Genomic DNA, 19,474 nt, shown 5'->3' on the forward strand with positions numbered 1-19,474 from the left:
TTATATTCCATAAGGACCTATCAGTTTGTCTCACACAGAAGGACGAACTGCCGTTCTCTGCCAACTTGCCGCCCACAAAAGCCTAAATTCCCGCCACAAAAGTCCCATGAGCCCGCTGTCTCCCCCCCCCCCCTCCTCCCCGCACCCCATCAGCATTGAAACGATGTAGATTCATTGTAGGGCATTTCAACATTGAAAAATCATCATCTATACAACATTGATTCAACAACAGTTTTTCAAACGTTGAAATGGTAACTATATTTGAACATTGAATCAACATATATTTTTCAACCTCTACCAAAATAGGTAACACTTTACAATAAGGTACGCAAAAACGTGGGTAGTTACTGAGGAACGAATGACTAACGAATGATGAACGACCAGGGGGCCCTAAGTGAGTTACTCAGTAACTACTGAGGATTTACTGGTAAACAGACTAGGGGACTACTGTATTCGTTACTGAGTAACGAATGATGAACAACTGGGACCCTAACTGGGCCCTAAGTGAGTTACTAACTACTGATGAGTTACTGGTAAACAGACTAGGGGATACTGTATTAATTAATCATTCTGTGAATTAGCAAACTGACCAATTGATTATGAAAGCAACGGAATTTTCCTGGGATTTCACAATTAGTTATTAAATTAACAGGACACAGACGGGATGATTGTCATATTTTAATAAAGATATTCACAATACATACACAGTACATACATTAATATTCATATTAAAGGTTTATTATGTGGCATTAGTAATGCTGATGGCTTAAAAGCAATTGTCCACCGCTGCAGGGCACGCTTTAAACCTGCCGCCCTTGGTTTCAAGCGCTGTCGAGGGATGGCTTGGGTCCCACACTGGATCGACTGGTGGAGCTGGATCTGACTGATGATGAGTTGTTACTCATTCGCGAACCATTGGTTCACCAGTGGTTAAGCTTTTTGAACCATTCGTTCACCAGTAGTTAAGCTTTTTCAACCATTCGTTTACCAGTAGTGAAGCTTTTTGTGTACCTTCATGTAAAGTGATGCATCGTACTGAGTTGTTACTCTTTCGCGAACGATTCGTTCACCAGTAGTTCAGCTTTTTCAACCATTCGTTTACCAGTAGCGAAGCTTTTTTAATCATTCGTTTACCAGTAGTGAAGCTTTTTGTGTACCTTCATGTAAAGTAATGCATCATACTGAGTTGTTACTCTTTCGCAAACCATTCGTTCACCAGTAGTTAAGCTTTTTCAACCATTCGTTTACCAGTAGCGAAGCTTTTTTAATCATTCGTTTACCAGTAGTGAAGCTTTTTGTGTACCTTCATGTAAAGTAATGCATCATACTGAGTTGTTACTCTTTCGCGAACCATTCGTTCACCAGTAGTTAAGCTTTTTCAACCATTCGTTTACCAGTAGCGAAGCTTTTTTAATCATTCGTTTACCAGTAGTGAAGCTTTTTGTGTACCTTCATGTAAAGTAATGCATCATACTGAGTTGTTACTCTTTCGCGGACCATTCGTTCACCAGTAGTTAAGCTTTTTCAACCATTCGTTTACCAGTAGCGAAGCTTTTTTAATCATTCGTTTACCAGTAGTGAAGCACGTTAGGGTTAGTTATAAAACGCCAAACCACTGTTGATGACAATGAGGGATCTACAGCCACTTTAGTTAAACATTTATAACATAATAATAACAAGGTAATACAGAAAATATTAACAATTTAAAACACAAACAGAAACAAAAAAAGGCATTTTAAAATGGAACAAGAATAAAAGCTGCACTTTTAACAAGGCATTTCTCACTGTGATAATTTCACTCCCCTATTGGTAACACTAGTAACGTGCTTATCGTCTTGCTTGTTTCAACTTTGGCGCTTGCAAATAAAGAGGACCAAGTGACAGCAGCGCCCTCCTTGCACGAAAAGAGCATAGGCGTCGATTACGGGGGGGACATGTCCCCCCCACTATTTGAAATACGAATTTTGTCCCCACCAGTTTTAAAAATGTGCAAACCAATTGCGACTGAAAAAATCCCCACATACTCAACCGAAATCGTCGAGTCTAAAATCATGCGATAGGCGCGCTCGAAGACATTTATTAGATAGGCCTACCTAATAAACCGTTGGAACTAGTCTCGCAAAGCCAGACCAAACTACAGCAAGTAGAATGTGGAACACACGTTGGAACACACACGACCGGAACCCATAGCAACACCGGTAAACAAACCCCGACTCCCGAGAAGCCCAATCCCCATGAGCTCCCCGCGCTACGGCCATCCGGAGGCACACAGAGCTTTTGGCCGTGATATTATATATACAATTATATTATATTATATACTATTATATATAGAGCTCCGAGAGTCGCAAACGGCAACAATCACTTTCTCCTCCATGCTGCAGTACACCCCGGACTGCACTGCGCTGAGTTTGACGGTTGAACGCTGATTGGCTGTTACGTTACACATGTCACTCAGTGGCCACGCTGTTGAACGCTGATTGGCTGTCAGCACGTGAAATTCGTGTCAAAGTTGAAATGTGTCGCGCCACAAATCCTCGTGAACGCGCTCGCCTGTGCACGGCGAAAGTGTGGCGCGACTAATCAAAAAGACAAAACAAAAATTCGCCCGATACGCGTCTATACGTTCACTTTGTATGGGATCTTGTCGTCCCGTTGCGTGTGAACGCACTGGAGAAGTTTCAAGACAGACAGCCAAAATTGACATTTTTATTCAGAAAATAGCTGGTCCTTTTGCTTCCTATAAAAAGCATGTTTGTGACACTGGATATCGATATGGATACGTTATCTAGCCTGCATGTGGAGGGCCACATAAGGTAAGAAATTGGTTTAGTAAACTTTGCTGCTGGTTCTGTTTGCTCGTGAATCGTGATGACCTGGCCAAAGGTTTCCCACGGTCCCAAGCGATTGTGATCTGATTCTGGTTGGTTCTCCAGTTAGTATGCATTGTATATATAGATTGCAGCTAGTAGCAGCTACACACGGTGCGATTGCTATGCCAATGTGGTCATAGTTGGTTTTGTCTGATTGAGATATGTGACGACTTGGAGCCTGGTAGGCCTATCCTGACATAAATATGTTCTCGCATAACCTGTGTGATTATCCTAAACTGAAGGGGATTTTATTTGCGGACAATCTTCTTATGATGTTGTAACGAGTGAAGTCTACATTGGTCCTTCGCAAGTGTTTACTGGTGGTCAGGATTTGGCAGATGCAATTCTCCTCTGGGTGCTTGTATTTTTCTTCTTTTTTTAATGCAGTATAACATGCTACCAGCAGCCCTTGCTCGTCTTCAAAAGGCTGATGCTCAGTACCTCGTTTCATTTCGTACCCCCTTTACAGTCTGGCATTGTTTGTCTGGTAAACTTTGTTGATGTCAAGATAAGTGTTAAATTGCCAACACTGTTCTTTGTTCAAGTTCAAGTTCAAGTTCAAGTGTTTTTATTTGTCACATACAATAAATTGAAGTGAAATGTTAAAGGGACAATGCTCCACACTGTGCAAAAATACATAAAAATATAAAATAAAATAAATTAGTTAATTTATTTAGATAAAATAAAAAATGTAAATAAAATCAAATTTAAAAAAATTTGAATTCAAGTGTCTCACTGCCTGTGGATAAAAACTTCTCTTAAGTCTCTCAGTCCTTGAGTTAAGGCTTCGTAGGCGTCTACCCGACGGCAGCAGGGTGAAGAGGCTGGCATTGGGGTGTGTGTCATCCCTCCTGATGCTTTTTGCCCTCGACTCCACCCTCTTGTGGTAGATGTCCTTCACGTTGGGTAGGGACGCTCTGATAGTCCGCTCAGCTGAGCGCACCACCCTCTGTAGGTTGGCCTGGTCTTGAGCGGTACAGCTTCCGTACCATACGGAGATGCATCCTGTGAGGACGCTCTCCACGGCTGAGGAGTAGAAGGTCTTCAGGATGGAAGGGGAGACCTTGAATTTCCTCAGCCTCCGGAGGAAGTACAGTCGCTGCCTAGATGACTTTGTCACATGTTGTGTGTGGAGGGTCCAGGTTAGGTCTTCAGTGATGTGCACACCCAGGTACTTAAAACTAGGAACCCTCTCCACAGGCTCCCCGTTGATGATGAGGGGGGTGAACCCGCTGTCCTGCTTCCGCCGGAAGTCCACCACCATTTCCTTTGTCTTTTTTATATTTAGGGCCAAATTGTTGGACAGACACCACAGTGCCAGGTCTGCCACTTGGTTCTGGTAGGGCTGCTCGTTGTTATCAGAGATAAGACCCAGCACCACAGTGTCGTCTGCAAATTTAATGATGGAGGTTGAACTTCCGGAGGCTGTGCAGTCATAAGTGTAGATGTTGTACAGCAGCGGGCTCAGAACACAGCCCTGGGGGGAACCGATGTTGAGGGTCAGCGGCCCAGAGGTTACACCACCCTCCACTTTCACCACCTGGGGGCGGTCAGTAAGGAAGCTGAGCACCCAGTTGCACATTTGGGTGTTGATCCCCAGCGACCTCATCTTGTCGATCAGGCGGAGGGGGACTATGGTATTGAAAGCTGAACTGTAATCAATGAACAGCATCCTCACATAGTTCCCCCCCCCACCATCCAGATGAGTAAGAGTGGTGTTTAGCAGGTTGGAGATGGCATCGTCTCTGCTTCTGTTTGCTTTGTAAGCAAACTGGAGGGGGTCGAACGAGTTTGGCAGGGAGGTGCAGATGTAATTTTTCACCAGCCTTTCGAAACATTTCATCACTGCAGAGGTCAGGGCCACTGGACGGTAATCGTTCAAACATGATGGATTACTATTTTTGGGCACCGGTACAATGATAGACTTTTTAAAGCAAGATGGGACGACAGCTTGGGCCAGGGATGTATTAAAGATCATGGTGTACACTGGAGCTAGTTGGTCAGCACAGGATTTAAGGACCCTTTCAGGGATCTGGTCAGGCCCGGCAGCCTTTTTCCCATTTACCCCTTTGAACACCCTCCTCACATCACTCTCACTTACTATGAAGGGGGGTTTGGTGTTATTCCCAAACATGTCGGCCATGACTGCCATTGAGTTATGATCTTCACTCTCCATCTCAAACCGTGCAAAGAAAGTGTTGAGTTCATCAGCAAGAGAGGGGTCAGAGCTACACACCGAGCCGGCCTTGTTCTTAAAGTCTGTCATTATTCGCAGGCCCTTCCACACACTAGCGGGGTCACCAGCGATGAAGTCGGCTTCCACTTTGTCCTTATATCGGCACTTTGCAGCTTTTACGACCTTCCTTAGGCCATAAGCAGCCACTTTGTAGTCCAACATGTCCCCCGTAGTAATCCCAACATTATAGGCAGCAGTACGCGCTGAAAGTGCTGCCCTGACAGTTCCATCTACCCATGGCTTCTGATTTGGGAAAACTTTTATTTTGACTGATGGTATAATGTCATTTACCAGTAGGTGTATGTAGTTCCCGACCACTTCCGCAAACTCACTGACGTTGTCGGAGGACTCCCGGAACATTTCCCAGTCAGCGTTGTCAAGCGCGTCTTGCAGCAAGCCTTCTGATTGGTCATTCCAACGTTTTACTTCCTTAGTCACCACAGCTTCGTTAAGGATCTTTTGCTTGTATTTAGGGAGAAGGAAGATGGCAACGTGATCGGACTTTCCGAATGCAGGCAGGGGGATAGCCTTGTAGCTGTCCTTGAACGGAGTGTAGCAGTGATCCAAGGTGTTGTCTCCTCGCGTCGGGAAGTGGATATGCTGTTTAAATTCAGGCAGGCCCCGGGAAAGTTTGGCTTTGTTAAAATCACCGAGAACGATGATAGCAGCTGCCGGATGACGATGTTGTTGTTTGTTTATCACCTCCTGCAGCTCGGATATGGCAGTATCTGTGTTGGCTTGTGGGGGGATGTAAACCGCGGTGGTGATGATTGCGGTGAACTCACGGGGTAGATAGTGGGGGCGGCACATAATGGACAGATGTTCCTGATGGGGAGTACAGCCCTGGGAGAGAACGGTAATGTTCCTCGGATCACACCACTTGTTGTTAGTCATGAAACAAACTCCTCCACCCTTGGACTTTCCGGACTCTTCCGTTCTATCCATGCGAGCGATGGAGAAATGCTCGGCGGGTGTAACAGAGTGATCCGGGATAGATGGGGACAGCCAGGATTCGGTAAAACATAAAATGCTACAATCTCTGACGTCACGCTGGAAGGCAATCCTTGCTCTAATATCATCCATCTTATTCTCTAGAGACTGGACATTTGCTAGCAGAATACTGGGCAAAGGTGGATGGTTTGCCTTCCTCCTCAGTCTGTCCCGGATCCCCCCTCTTCTCCCTCTGTGTTTTGACCGTTTCCAGGGCTTGTCGCTATTACTATTATGACCGTCAGTTGGTCGGAGAATCTCAGCTGGAAACGCCGACTTGCTGTCAAAAGACGTGCTAACAAAAAATATGCCGCACTGATCCCTTATTTCTAAAAGCATTTGGTGATCATATGTGATCATACTAAAAGTCACATCAGTAAAAAAGATTAAATATAAAAAAAAATAGGTAAAAAGCACAGTCTAAACAGAGAGACCCTAACGGCGTCTGGACACAGCCGCGCCGTCACCATGGCCTGTGTGTATTAGTATTAGGCCTAGATATCCCGAGCCAATACCCTGGTGTTTCCAACGCCGTTTTGCAAAACAAGCCAAAACACAAACTGTGGTTTTCAACTTTTATTGTTCGAATAGGATCTTCATAGGGCTGGCCCGAATGCCATTTTTCAGGCTTCGAATAGGCCTACTTCGGTTTTTCGGAGCGAATATTCGAATACTCGTTCCAGAAAAAAACACCATCAAAAACAACATTAATAATCCTTATATACTCCCTCGAACCGATTTTGACAGTATCTGCATATTTTGTTGACGATTTAATAGCTTTTGACCGTTAATTAGTAGGCCGTAGGTTGAAGTTCCTTCGTTTTTCCCTGTGAAAGCGAACAGCTGTTGAGTTCCAAATCAGCTGTTCTCTGCCATCTCAGCCCTTACGGGAGCTTTTCAATTAATCCTGGAACGTGCATCTTTTCAGGGAATTTGTACAATAAATCCATAACAAATACCGAATATTGATTGTCTTATGTGTCCATATTATATCCATTATATTGACCGGGTATTCCCAAGACGCTCACGCTCTGCAGCAAGCCAGTCACAGTTGATTGGCGCGGCGCTGTACAGCGAACGTAAACAAACAACTAAGCTAAGGTTTTAAGTATTACTTTTCCTCCAGAGATCCCGCTAATGATGTGTTATAAAGTAAAGGGAAACAAGATATATATTCTTCCTCCACCTCTCTCGCTTCTCTGCTTGGTGTCGCTGACGCTTATAGTTTGCCTCCCTCGCTCTGGTAAAGTCACGTACGTGGAAAAATAAATAAATAACGAAGCTCCGAAATACTGATTTAAGCTGTAAATACTAATTTTCCGAACCGGTATTCGAATATTCAAATAATTTCAACACCTGACAATACACTGTAGAGCATATTGTAATGCAGCGTTGACTGGATGAATAGCTTACATAAGGGTACCCAGCACTTTTCAGACCACACTCTTATGGTTATTGTCCCCACCACTTCTAAAAACAAACTGACGCCCTTGGAAAAGAGTATTGAAAAATCCTCTTCATCTTCCTCCTCCTCATCCTCCTCCGACAGTTCCTCCTCTTCCTCATCATCTTCTTCAGAAAGAGGGAAGAAGAAGAAGAGGAACAACAGCAACAACAAAAAAGACAGCAAGAAAAAAAAGGGAAGAAAGGAAACAAAAAGAACACCAAGATAGGAAAGAGAGGTACGTTGGCAACCGGGGGATAAGGCGGGGTACATCTGTGGTGTACTACAGTTATCACCTTTGAAATGCCTAACCCAGTCTTTGTTCCAACTTCCAACAAATATTACTGACCACTGTATAAAAAGGAAAAGCCTGCCTACAAATGCTATGTTATGGATCATTCAGCTGGTTGATCAGCTGGTCCCAAGTCTGCTCATAATATCAAAGCCACGTCTGAACATGGCTTTCAAATAACACTTAACGATATAATTGACTTATTCTACCACTTATCTAAACTATACAGTGCTTCCACTTTACTCTCTAGTTGTGCTCATTTGATTTATAATAACCTACTGTTAAGAGTACAGATAATACTACTCGAATAAACAGTACACTCACAGAACTCTTGATACTACTGGAAATTTAATAATAATTATTATTATACCTCTGTACACTATATAACACTAATACAAGAATAGTATTAATACTAGTAAACCCCTAACCAACTGCACCATCATCCTGACAAAATACTACTGTTAATTACAGTTAATACATGTTTATAATTTTCTTTGTTTCAGTCCTCACCCCAGAAGAGTCCATGGGTCGCTACAGGCGCGTCTTTGTAGCAGTGAAAAAGGGCATGACAAAAACGGAGGCATACGTCAAAGTCGGGGTTGACCGAAAAACGGTGGCAGCAACGGCCGCCATTTCGGAGCTACACGCTGTTGACAAGGACCTGTATGACCAGCTGAGGGCATCAATGCCCAAGGGAGAGACACTTTATCTTTTTTCGGCAAAATGTAATCTAGAAATACTTGGCAGAAACCTTCAGGATAAGGTGAATGGAAAAAAAAGCAACGGGGAACTTTTGCAAATTGGACACCGGGCATAGTAAAGAAGAGAGCAGGTTTTTGTTTTGTTTTTAGGGTGCCTTTTTTTTGTTCCATTTTTAAATGCCCTTTTTTTTGGTTGATTTGTTCAGTGACATCGAGAAATGCCTTGTTAAAAGTGCAGCTTTTATTCTTGTTCCATTTTAAAATGCCTTTTTTTGTTTCTGTTTGTGTTTTAAATTGTTAATATTTTCTGTATTACCCCGTTATTATGTTATTATTATGTTATAAATGTTTAACTAAAGTGGCTGTAGATCCCTCATTGTCATCAACAGTGGTTTGACGTTTTATAACTAACCCTAAAGTGCTTCACTACTGGTAAATGAATGATTAAAAAAGCTTCGCTACTGGTAAACGAATGGTTGAAAAAGCTTAACTACTGGTGAACGAATGGTTCGCGAAAGAGTAACAATGTGGTGAGACGCAGGGGCAGAGCCCTTTGTAATGATCAGGGCCGTCACAGCCAATGGCTTGCGTCTCCACCTTATTTATTCTGAGGTAGCTTTTTGTGTCGGGAGGTGCCACAATTTGACTCCTCGTTACTTCCTGCTACGCCCCTCCAGGCAACTTGCTACCGGTATGTACGCGTGCTTTTCCTATGGACGCTCTGGCTCTGATTTGTTTGGCATGGTGATTTACTTTTTCACACTGGTCGCTTTGCAGCGCTTGTGCCTGTTGCTTGCTGGTGCATGCTGGTGCATGCTGGTGCCCTGCCTTGGTTGGTGATGCGTGCAGGTTGTTGATCGCGTAACAGTCTCGGTGTGGATTCCAACCGAATGGTAACATCCAGCGGTGCGCTGTGAGCCGCTGGCTTAAGTAGGAAGTTGCCAACTTCCTGGTAGGTATCCCTTATTTTATATTTTATATTATTTTATATATATTGTTTTTAGAATTATGTTTAGCACTAACGGGGTGACCTGTATGCCTTCTAGGTACTGCCGATTGTGTCGTTGCCGACTGCTGTTTTTGCCACCCGTTGTTTACCACCAAAGCTGCCCAACTGTCCTGGGCTAGCCTGGAGGATAGCGGCGAAGACGCCAACGACCACTATCTGAACGTGATCTGTCTGTTGACTTGTCCTTGTGTGTTTCCACCTGTCCGTGTCGCAACTAGTGTGTGTCGGTGTGTGTGTAGAGTGTTGGCGAGTGCGTGCGTGTTTGTCCTGGGCTAGCCTGGAGGATAGCGGCGAAGACGCTAACGACCACTCTTTGAACGTGATCTGTCTGTTGACTTGTCCTTGTGTGTTTCCATCTGCCCGTGTCGCAACTAGTGTGTGTCGGTGTGTGTGTGTGTGTGTAGAGTGTTGGCGAGTGCGTGCGTGTTTGTCCTGGGGAAGTGTTTGGTTTAATTTGGGGGATTTTGTTTATGGTTTGTTTTGAGCCCTGCTTCTGTTAAGCCACTGGCAGGAGGCCTTTTTTTATAGCTGCGGATAACCAGTGGGCTATCACGCATGTTTAAGATCCTTTTTGGCCTGGTTCGTGTGTTTGTTATATTTTGTTTTCTTACTGATTTCCTTTTTGTGAATTACATTTTGTGTAGTTGTGTTTATTGTTTTGTTTGGTCGTTTGTATCTACCCTCATCTCTCTTTTGTTCCTTCGTTTCCAGGCGCTGAGTGCCCACCGCAGGGAGGCAACTAGATCCTTTAGGTGGTGGTGCCCCCTTCCCGAGTGTGGTTTCACGTGTGTCCTCTTGGAATTTCTCTTTCATCATTTTGATCCTGTGTTGCTGTGTGTATGTGCGAGCACGAGTGACTGGTTGGTGTTTATGTGTCTCCCCCCTCCGTCTCCTGGTATCTTGCCCCCTGCTGGTAAGCCTCAGCCCTAACCATCCTGTCTATCCCCTACATACCAATTGATTTCATTTAACCTGTTTATTACATGTGGAACACACATGTTTTAGTTAATAAAAACAACCTATTTTTGGAACTTCGTCTCTGGTGCCGTCAGTCAACGAACGTGTGTGCTATATAATTGTTTGGATTTAATTGATTAGTATATCCCTGGGTGCAATCCCTAGGGTGGCGTTGTCGGTTAGCTTGTTTTTCCCCTAATGCCACAGTAACAACTCAGTATGATGCATTACTTTACATGAAGGTACACAAAAAGCTTCACTACTGGTAAACGAATGATTCAAAAAGCTTCACTACTGGTAAACGAATGGTTGAAAAAGCTTAACTACTGGTGAACGAATGGTTCGCGAAAGAGTAACAACTCAGTATGATGCATCACTTTACATGAAGGTACACAAAAAGCTTCACTACTGGTAAACCAATGGTTGAAAAAGCTTAACTACTGGTAAACGAATGGTTCAAAAAGCTTAACTACTGTTGAACCAATGGTTCGCGAATGAGTAACAACTCATCATCAGTCAGATCCAGCTCCACCAGTCGATCCAGTGTGGGACCCAAGCCATCCCTCGACAGCGCTTGAAACCAAGGGCGGCAGGTTTAAAGCGTGCCCTGCAGCGGTGGACAATTGCTTTTAAGCCATCAGTATTACTAATGCCACATAATAAACCTTTAATGTGAATATTAATGTATGTACTGTGTGTATGCATTGTGAATATCTTTATTAAAATATGACAATCATCCCGTCTGTGTCCTGTTAATTTAATAACTAATTGTGAAATCCCAGGAAAATTCAGTTGCTTTCATAATCAATTGGTCAGTTTGCTAATTCACAGAATGATTAATTAATACAGTATCCCCTAGTCTGTTTACCAGTAACTCATCAGTAGTTACTGAGTAACTCACTTAGGGCCCTGTTAGGGCCCCCTGGTTGTTCATCATTCGTTACTCAGTAACGAATACAGTAGTCCCCTAGTCTGTTTACCAGTAACTCCTCAGTAGCTACTGAGTAACTCACTTAGGGCCCTAACATGGCCCTGTTAGGGCCCCCTGGTCGTTCATCATTCGTTACTCATTCGTTCCTCAGTAACTACCCACGTTTTTGCATACCTTATTGTAAAGTGTTACCCAAAAATAATCTGACCAAAATCCAACATTGAATTAATGTTTTTTGCTATTTGGGGCACACTCACTTGCTCACTAACATACCAACTACAGCCCAATTAAACCTCTGTAATAAAGGGGTCATGTTACACCATTTTTGTGATTCATAATTTAATTGGGGGGTTCTACTAAAATAGGTTTACATGCTTATAAAAAATACACCATATTATGCTCACACTGTACATTGCTGCAGAATCTCTTTCAAACGTTGTCAGAAACGCTTGTTTTAGCTCCTGTCTCTTTAAGGCCCTCATCCCGAAAAGCCCTGAAATTTCTTATTCGCTGAGTCCGAGCACCATAAAACATGCCGGTAACGATGGCTTCGGTTCAGCCACACCTTTTTCTAGCAGTGTCTGATCCAAAAACACAAAGTCAGGCCTAACATTCAGATCAACCTCAAACAACTTCACAACGGAGACCGGATCAGGACGTTTCACATTGCTCGCTTTTGGAGCTATTTTGAAGCTATCTTATATATTTCAGATGAAACATTCAATCCTTAGTTTCTCTACATCACAGTAACAACTTGGATTTCGCTTACTGACCAAAGTGATTGTGTGAGTTTGATCATTTCTTATTCAGGATGATATTATTATCCACTATTATAACCATTGATCGACGTGGCGAGAAGAGAACAGTACTCCACTGGCATCCATTCTAACCAGCTTTTTTTGGGGGTTGGTCAAATTAGACGCAAGGCAAAACCTCTCCTAATGCGTTCCTTGGTGACACCCCAAAGTCACAAAACTAAATGCTGACTTCACAAGTGCTGTTTCAGTTCAGGAGAGTAAGTATAGTTCTTTGTGGGAGCAAGTAACTCCCTTTGGCGTGGACTTTAAGCTTCCTAGCTTGCTAACCTTATGCATGGATATAAAAGCCATTTGAACCACTCAAGTAAATGGAAAAACAGAAAAAGCTAATATATATGATTGATGCACTGATGCATGCATCAGTATTCTTCAAGTCTAAACCAAAAGAGATAAACCCTGCAGTCTTCCGGCCCCCTAAGTATCGCTTTTGTCTCATTAAGCACCGTTTCGTTGCTGATTGGTCAATGGGATTTTCTTTCTACTTTACAGTAAGATCAGTTGGACATTGATGTGGTCTCGTAGTTGGTTGGTTTAATAATGTTATGGGTTGATTGGTTGACTGCGTTAACAGAACATCACACATTGCGAAAAATGTATTGAACAGAAAAAATGACATTTCAAATAAAGATCTTTCTCCAATTTCAGACAAATTATCAGACAGGGCAGGAGTGCACTCAGGAAGTAAATGCACCCATATTCCACCTGAAGAATATACATATATGTATGGTATGGTAGATATAAATATAGATACATATGCATTATTGGACATATGCCATATACAATGTACAACATGCACACACATTGACATTCAAAACATACACGTTAACAGCAAATACCCTGAAATCAATGCTGTAGGTTTGGTGGGAAATAACTTGTTTTAGAGAAACATTTCAACACCAACCTCACTACTAAAGGTTACCTTCAGATATATTTGATTAGCTCTGCCACCTGAGCTTCAGGTATGAAGTTGGTCTTTGAGGAGTGGAGCACAGGCAGTAGTAGGCAAAGGAACCATCACAACCTGCAGTCACACGGCCAAGTGGTTCAACCCCAGCAACCCAGGCCCTGCTTATATTCTCACACGAAGAGTTTCAGGTGGAGGCCAGGACTTAATCCCCTCTGGCATCTCATCCAGGGGACGACACAATGGAGCAGCGTGGCCAGGCTCAGCAGGAGGGGTCTTTTTCCCACTGCACTTTACAAGGAGAACGTACTGTCTCACCCCCGCTTGAAGACGGATTGTGTCATGTACCTCCAACTGCGCCGTACGGATCACCGTGTCCACGGATCACCGTGTCCACTGTGTTAGGGTTAGAATGGGAGAATGACCAACACCCACGCAAAAGCACACTCACACACTCCCATTCCAGTAATCATCATCTCTCACCCGTCTTCAGTCCTCCCACCTGTTTCACTTCAGGCTGTTTTGTTATGGCCAACTGTTCCCTCTCTGAGACTTAGCTCACAGGCCTGTCCATGGGTTCTTAGTTGCTATGCTGACCTTTACATTTCCATTACCCATTTTTTCCTGCTGACTTGGATATGGTTATTATTAATGAACCTCTGCCTACTGCCGTCTCATACGCAGAGAGTCTGCCATCCCATATGCTGTGTCAGACATCTCGTTAATGCAGAAGATTTCCAATGCAAACCTTTGGAGAATGACTGACGACTCATTCTAGCTTCCGTGATATGATGCATGTCCAAATTAACAGGCCATTAGTCACAATGAAATGAGTCCATGCCTCAACTAAAGTTGACTCATGAAGACACATCAACATCGAATGAGTGTAATGTTCTCGAGATGTTTATTATCTTATAAAAAACACTGGGATCTGCATACTTTGAATGAACGGCATAGCATTAATACAGACATGTTATTCTACATCAGCCAATCACATCCGACAGCTCGAATAACAACCCATCTAGGTTTTCTACCATTTCTTATGATTGGTTTTACTAGGAAATAGTTCAACTTCTAACGTAAGATAGAAGATGAACTCTGAAAGCCTTTTAACGTGGCAAAGAAGAAGGAAAGAGGAAATGAGCTGACAGGAAAGAAAATAATATATTTGTTTGAATTCTGTTTGATGTGGTTTTTAACACCACCATTGTCAATAATTATAGTACATCCAATATAGCCAGCCATCTTTCGCTCATCCAAATTCATTTTTGGAAAGAAATGCGCACAAACACATCCAAGGAAAACATATTAGATACTTATAGCATCAGTCATTCAGCATATTTACTATGTATTCTAAATTGTTAAGGCCTATAAGCCTGTTGACATGGAAGTGTTGGTGGGGTGTGCACATCTTGGTAAATATGTCAATAAAGTGAACACATAAGTGGCGCGGCAAATCCATTGGATCCTTCAAAAGGCAGTGGCAGAAAACCACTGCAAATCAAAACTTAGGAATAACACCATTGGGCAGTAGGGGAGAGCCGGGTCGATTGAAACACGGGACGATTGAAACACAGCGATTTCCTCGAAAACCACGCAATGCTTTCAAGTCAAAATTCGTCACTACGTTCAGCAAGCAAGACCATGACCAACCCCAGGAAATTTCGTGTAATGACGTCACACCCTTCAAATGTTATCCCGCAAACCTGTTTTCGAGAGCTGTAAGGAAAAATCCTTCCTGCGGTAGTTTTTTTGTAATAAATAGTTGTATTTTTTGTTTCATGCTATAATAATATGACTATACAACAGATGAATTAGTACTTAAACCTGTGATAAAGTATGCAATGTCGGAGTTTTGAAGTTTAGAGGTAAAAAATATGTAAGTGTCAGTAGTCGCTGTCGGGACGATTGAAACACTTGTTTCAAACGTCCCGCACATCACCATGCGTAATTACGCGCACATTGCACGATCAATACCTGTATAAATCACAGAATTAATAAATGTTTTGCAATGAATAACTACTGCTTTGAATTAATAACATATTTTGAATGAACAAAACGTGTTTATCACATGCATCAACAGATTACTGAGAGAAAAATGCCACACGTCAGAAGGAGAACCACCTCCCGTGGGCTGGTTCCTGCATGGGACAACCTCATGTCACGTTGTCACGCTACCTCAAGGGGAGGGCAGAGGAGGGCAGTGAAGCCATTCATATTGGGCTCACCCCTAATGAGGTCAGTGTTGTGAAAAGGGCCACATACATTTTTGGACAGGCACACATGTATGCTATGCATAGTTTAATTAATAAATATGAACAAATAACATAAACATAAACACGCAAATGTACATCAACTTTTTACGACCCCGTGCATTTCAGCTGCCCATTCCCTGCATCCTGGTCGAGGAAGGACTGCTTCACCTCCTTCATGGAGCGCAGTAGCAGCCTCCCCCATCGGCGTCCAGAGGCCACTAGCCAACAACGGTTGTCCAGCTTCAATCAAAACAATGTCAACTTGTTCTACCAAAATTGAAAGACGGTGCTGGACCGGCACCAGTTCCAGGCCAAGGATATTTGGAACATTAATGAAACCGGTATTTAATATGAACTGTATTAATATAAAACACAACTATATACACATAACTATATTTATAAAAATAAACTATGCTCACAACTATATAATATGAAAAAAACGATATACACATAACTAGATATCTAAATAGAAACGATGCTAACAACTATATACAGATAAAAACAACTATATACACACAACTATGTATGTGTATATAGTTACTATGCTCACACAACTATTTACAGGGGTCACCACTGTCCAGGTGCCAGACCGTGTCGTCGCCCAGATGGGGCAGAAGCAGGTCAGGTCAGTGACCTCAGCGGAGAGGGGGACCCTGCCTGGTCACAGTTGCCCTGGCAGGCAATGCGCAGGGCGACCTTGTTCCGCCATTCTTTATCTTCCCCCGTAAGCGGTTCGAAGACCACTTCCTGAGGGGTGGACCCGTTGGCTGTGCTGGCACCGCCAACCCAACTGGCTGGATGTAGGAGCCAGACTTCCTCCTGTACCTGGCCCACTGCACCAGTCACACCCGTGTCCAAGGAGTCGAAGCTGCTCCGCCTGCTGGACAATCACCCGTCCCACCTGTCAATTGCAGGAATCGATTACTGCAGAGCCAACGGCATAGTGCTGCTGTCATTCCCCTCCCCACTGCACCCGCAGGTTGCAGCCAATGGACATTATTGTCTTCGGCCCCCTAAAGGGGTACGTAAACAGTGCGGTGGACATGTTGATGAGGAGCCACCAAGGGATCAACATCTCGATTTATGATGTGCCCTCCATCGTTGCTGAAGCCTTACCAGAGGCTGCAACAGTGAAGAACATCACCTCCGGGTTCTCTAGTCCAGGGATCTGGCCTTTTAAACCCTCCGCGTTTGAGGAAAAGGACTTCACCGGATCCTATTCCACAGACCGTCCTCCTCACCAGGCTTCAGGTGACGAGGTCAGCGCTTCTCCAGGTGCCACTTCAGGTAGGAACAGTTCATCATAAGCAACAGAGGATTAAACAGAGTTCATAATACATAAGTAAATAGTCCCATAAGTCAAAGTTCATAAAAAAAAGTCCATAGGTTGGTGGACGGCAGAGAAGCTGCTAGACCACCAGGCTACAACTCTCACATCAGGGAATTTAACAAGGATCAGGAGGGTGGGTTTATAAACATTTTTTTATTTCAAAGTGTATTTTTTAAATGTGTCCTTTGGCAGGCATGGATGTACCTGGACGAGCTGCCGGGCCTGACGAAGCTGTCTGGCCTGAGGAAGATGCCCTCAAATTCAGCCTGGACATCGTCCGGTCTTACCCTAAGGCCGGGCCTAGAAAGATTACAAAGAGAAAAGGGAGAAAGAGGCATTTGGAGTTACTCTTGCATCTCATATCTTGTCTGGCCTTCCTTTGTCTACAGTCATGTAGACCTACCACATTTAAAGTAATTCAATTAGCATTTAAATGTCCAATTTAATGTTTTCAGGACAACTGCTATACTTACGACACCCCGAACTCTGAAGCGGCGTCGTCCCGCCAAGCAGCCTCCCTCCTCTCGGGCTCCCAAGAAGAGGCTCTTCTCGCCCGCTCCTGATGCCGCCCCCCTTGCTGGAGTCACCCCTGGTGCCACCTCAGCTGCTCCTCCCACCATCACCTGGCCCGCTGATGGAGTCACCCCCACCTTGGGTCCAGTGTGATTTTTGCTATAAGTGGTCGCATGAGGCTTGCACCGACGGGAGTACACACTACCTGTGTCACCTGTGTGACAAAGAATACAAATATTTAGCCTACTATACTGTCCATGTGTCTTCACTAGTTTGCAGTGGAAATACTGTAAATGTAGGCCTACAGCACAATTCACTTAACATTATAGACTGATTAACTAACTAACTATTAGGCCTGGGTTAGGCTATGAGTGGGAGCTGGGCTATTAAATATTTCGCTGGGTAGGCCTACTTTTCGTCCATGATTGTAACGCATCCAAAATAACAACGGCTACATTAAATTATGACAATAATAATTGAATTTAGTGGACATGCACACTTAAAAACTGCTGGGTATAATCTATAGGCTAGCCTTCTACACCCTTGCTCTTGGTCATGACACATGGCATGCCGATTTATCTTTTTCTCCAGCCATTACCATCTATCAGCTAGAGTGCAATCTTAATCCAAGTTCTGCTTATTATATGATTTCAACATAATGTTCATGTCAATGTGCAGACTATTACACAATATTTATCAGATAAAATAAGTTTAGCCACTTACATGTCCACAGAGACTCCGGATGCTTCTATGCGCCGGGCTGTGCGTGTCGAAAAGAAATTAACCCTGTGCGGCGCTTGGATAAATTTCCGCTGTAACAGGTCTCGTGATATCCTGTTGACCTGGTAGTTTTTGTTTAAAATAAATAAAAGGATGTTCAACTGTGTATGCTTAAACATGACTTAGGACAGGGAAATAAGTAAATTTAATCCAAATTTAGTCGTCCAAAAGAAGAAAGGTGAGTTTGAATCGAAATGTGCATCTTGACAATTACGCACGGGCCAAAAATATATTTTGACCTATTTATATTATGCAGAATTATGTGAAATTTTAGCAATGAAGAGTACACTAGTATGTTGTCTAGTATGTTGCATAAAAACAAGAGTAAGGGCAATGGATTCTTTTTAAAATATGCTGTTTCATTCGTCCCGCATGTGTGTTTCAAACGTCCCGACTAGGCGGGGCGTTTGAAACAAATGTCAACTTACGTTCAAAGTTAATAAACAGCTCAATCATCCAACATATGTATTCAATTTCACTTGTAACTAAGAGAACAAACCTGTGAGTTGTTGATCACATGTTAAAATTATTTGTAAACGTAACGTCATCTTTGAAAAAGATGTTTCAATCGACCCGGCTCTCCCCTACAGCAGCTACATAACCTACTTAACTTACAATATAGAAAAAGATATGAAAGCAATCCTGGGAGGAAGAGGAGTATGGAAGGTGGAGTTCTTGGTGGAGGCAGTCCCAGATAACGACCTCGACTGGTGTCCAAAGATATGGCCCAACGGTCTTCCACCGGCCTTCAATCACCATTAGATGGCTGAATCAAATAAAAGACCAGAGTTTCGCAATTTCCCTGTAATCTACAGCAGTTTGACTATATTCTCATTTAACCTCTTAAACTCCAGCCTAATTTGTCTAATTAATATGCTTGGTGTGTGTAACAATGACTTATATGTGCTTGTTAACTATTTATTGATTGCTTAATAACATTAATAATGGTCTTATATATAATAATGACATTATTATGGCTGTTAATTAACGCATTACAAACCCATTTATTGAGTCTTACTAACTTACCCTCTAATGTCATTGTATAAACTTTACTAAGCATTTCTTATGCTTATTAGGGTTAATAACTCTGCACACGTTGAGCGAGTGGGATCTGTTTTGTGCCTCATATAATAATTAAAATGCTTTTATTTTGAAGGTTGTTTTAAACCGTAAGTTATGTTTATGCAAGTGGATGACGGCTTGACGCATATGCTTGATGAAGTGTTCGACGAATGTTTGGAGAACATGTCGGAATCGTCGGCACGAGCACCCCAGACCAACAACTGACAGACCAAAGACAGGAACAAGCACAGAAAACATTGATAAGAGGAAGAGGTCCGAACTGGAGGATGACTCTGGTAAATTTAAGAATGTGATGCTATAGTAACGGCAGCTGGTTCTAGCTAGCTAAATCTTTGCATCTAAAGAGAGAATGTATTACACA

The 19,474-nt window shown here is 43.0% G+C and overlaps 1 long non-coding RNA gene across 1 annotated transcript; it reads right to left on the reverse strand.

Annotated features, from left to right (window-relative positions):
* Positions 1-14,896: 14,896 nt before the first annotated feature.
* Positions 14,897-18,536, reverse strand: LOC132473527 (uncharacterized). Its single transcript, XR_009529433.1, has 3 exons — positions 16,552-18,536; positions 15,958-16,308; positions 14,897-15,647 (listed from the first exon to the last, which is right to left on the reverse strand). It is a non-coding gene; the product is annotated as an uncharacterized LOC132473527 (long non-coding RNA).
* Positions 18,537-19,474: the final 938 nt, after the last annotated feature.

This window comes from Gadus macrocephalus, chromosome 15 (genome assembly GCF_031168955.1).
Source record: "Gadus macrocephalus chromosome 15, ASM3116895v1".
NCBI lineage: Eukaryota > Metazoa > Chordata > Actinopteri > Gadiformes > Gadidae > Gadus > Gadus macrocephalus.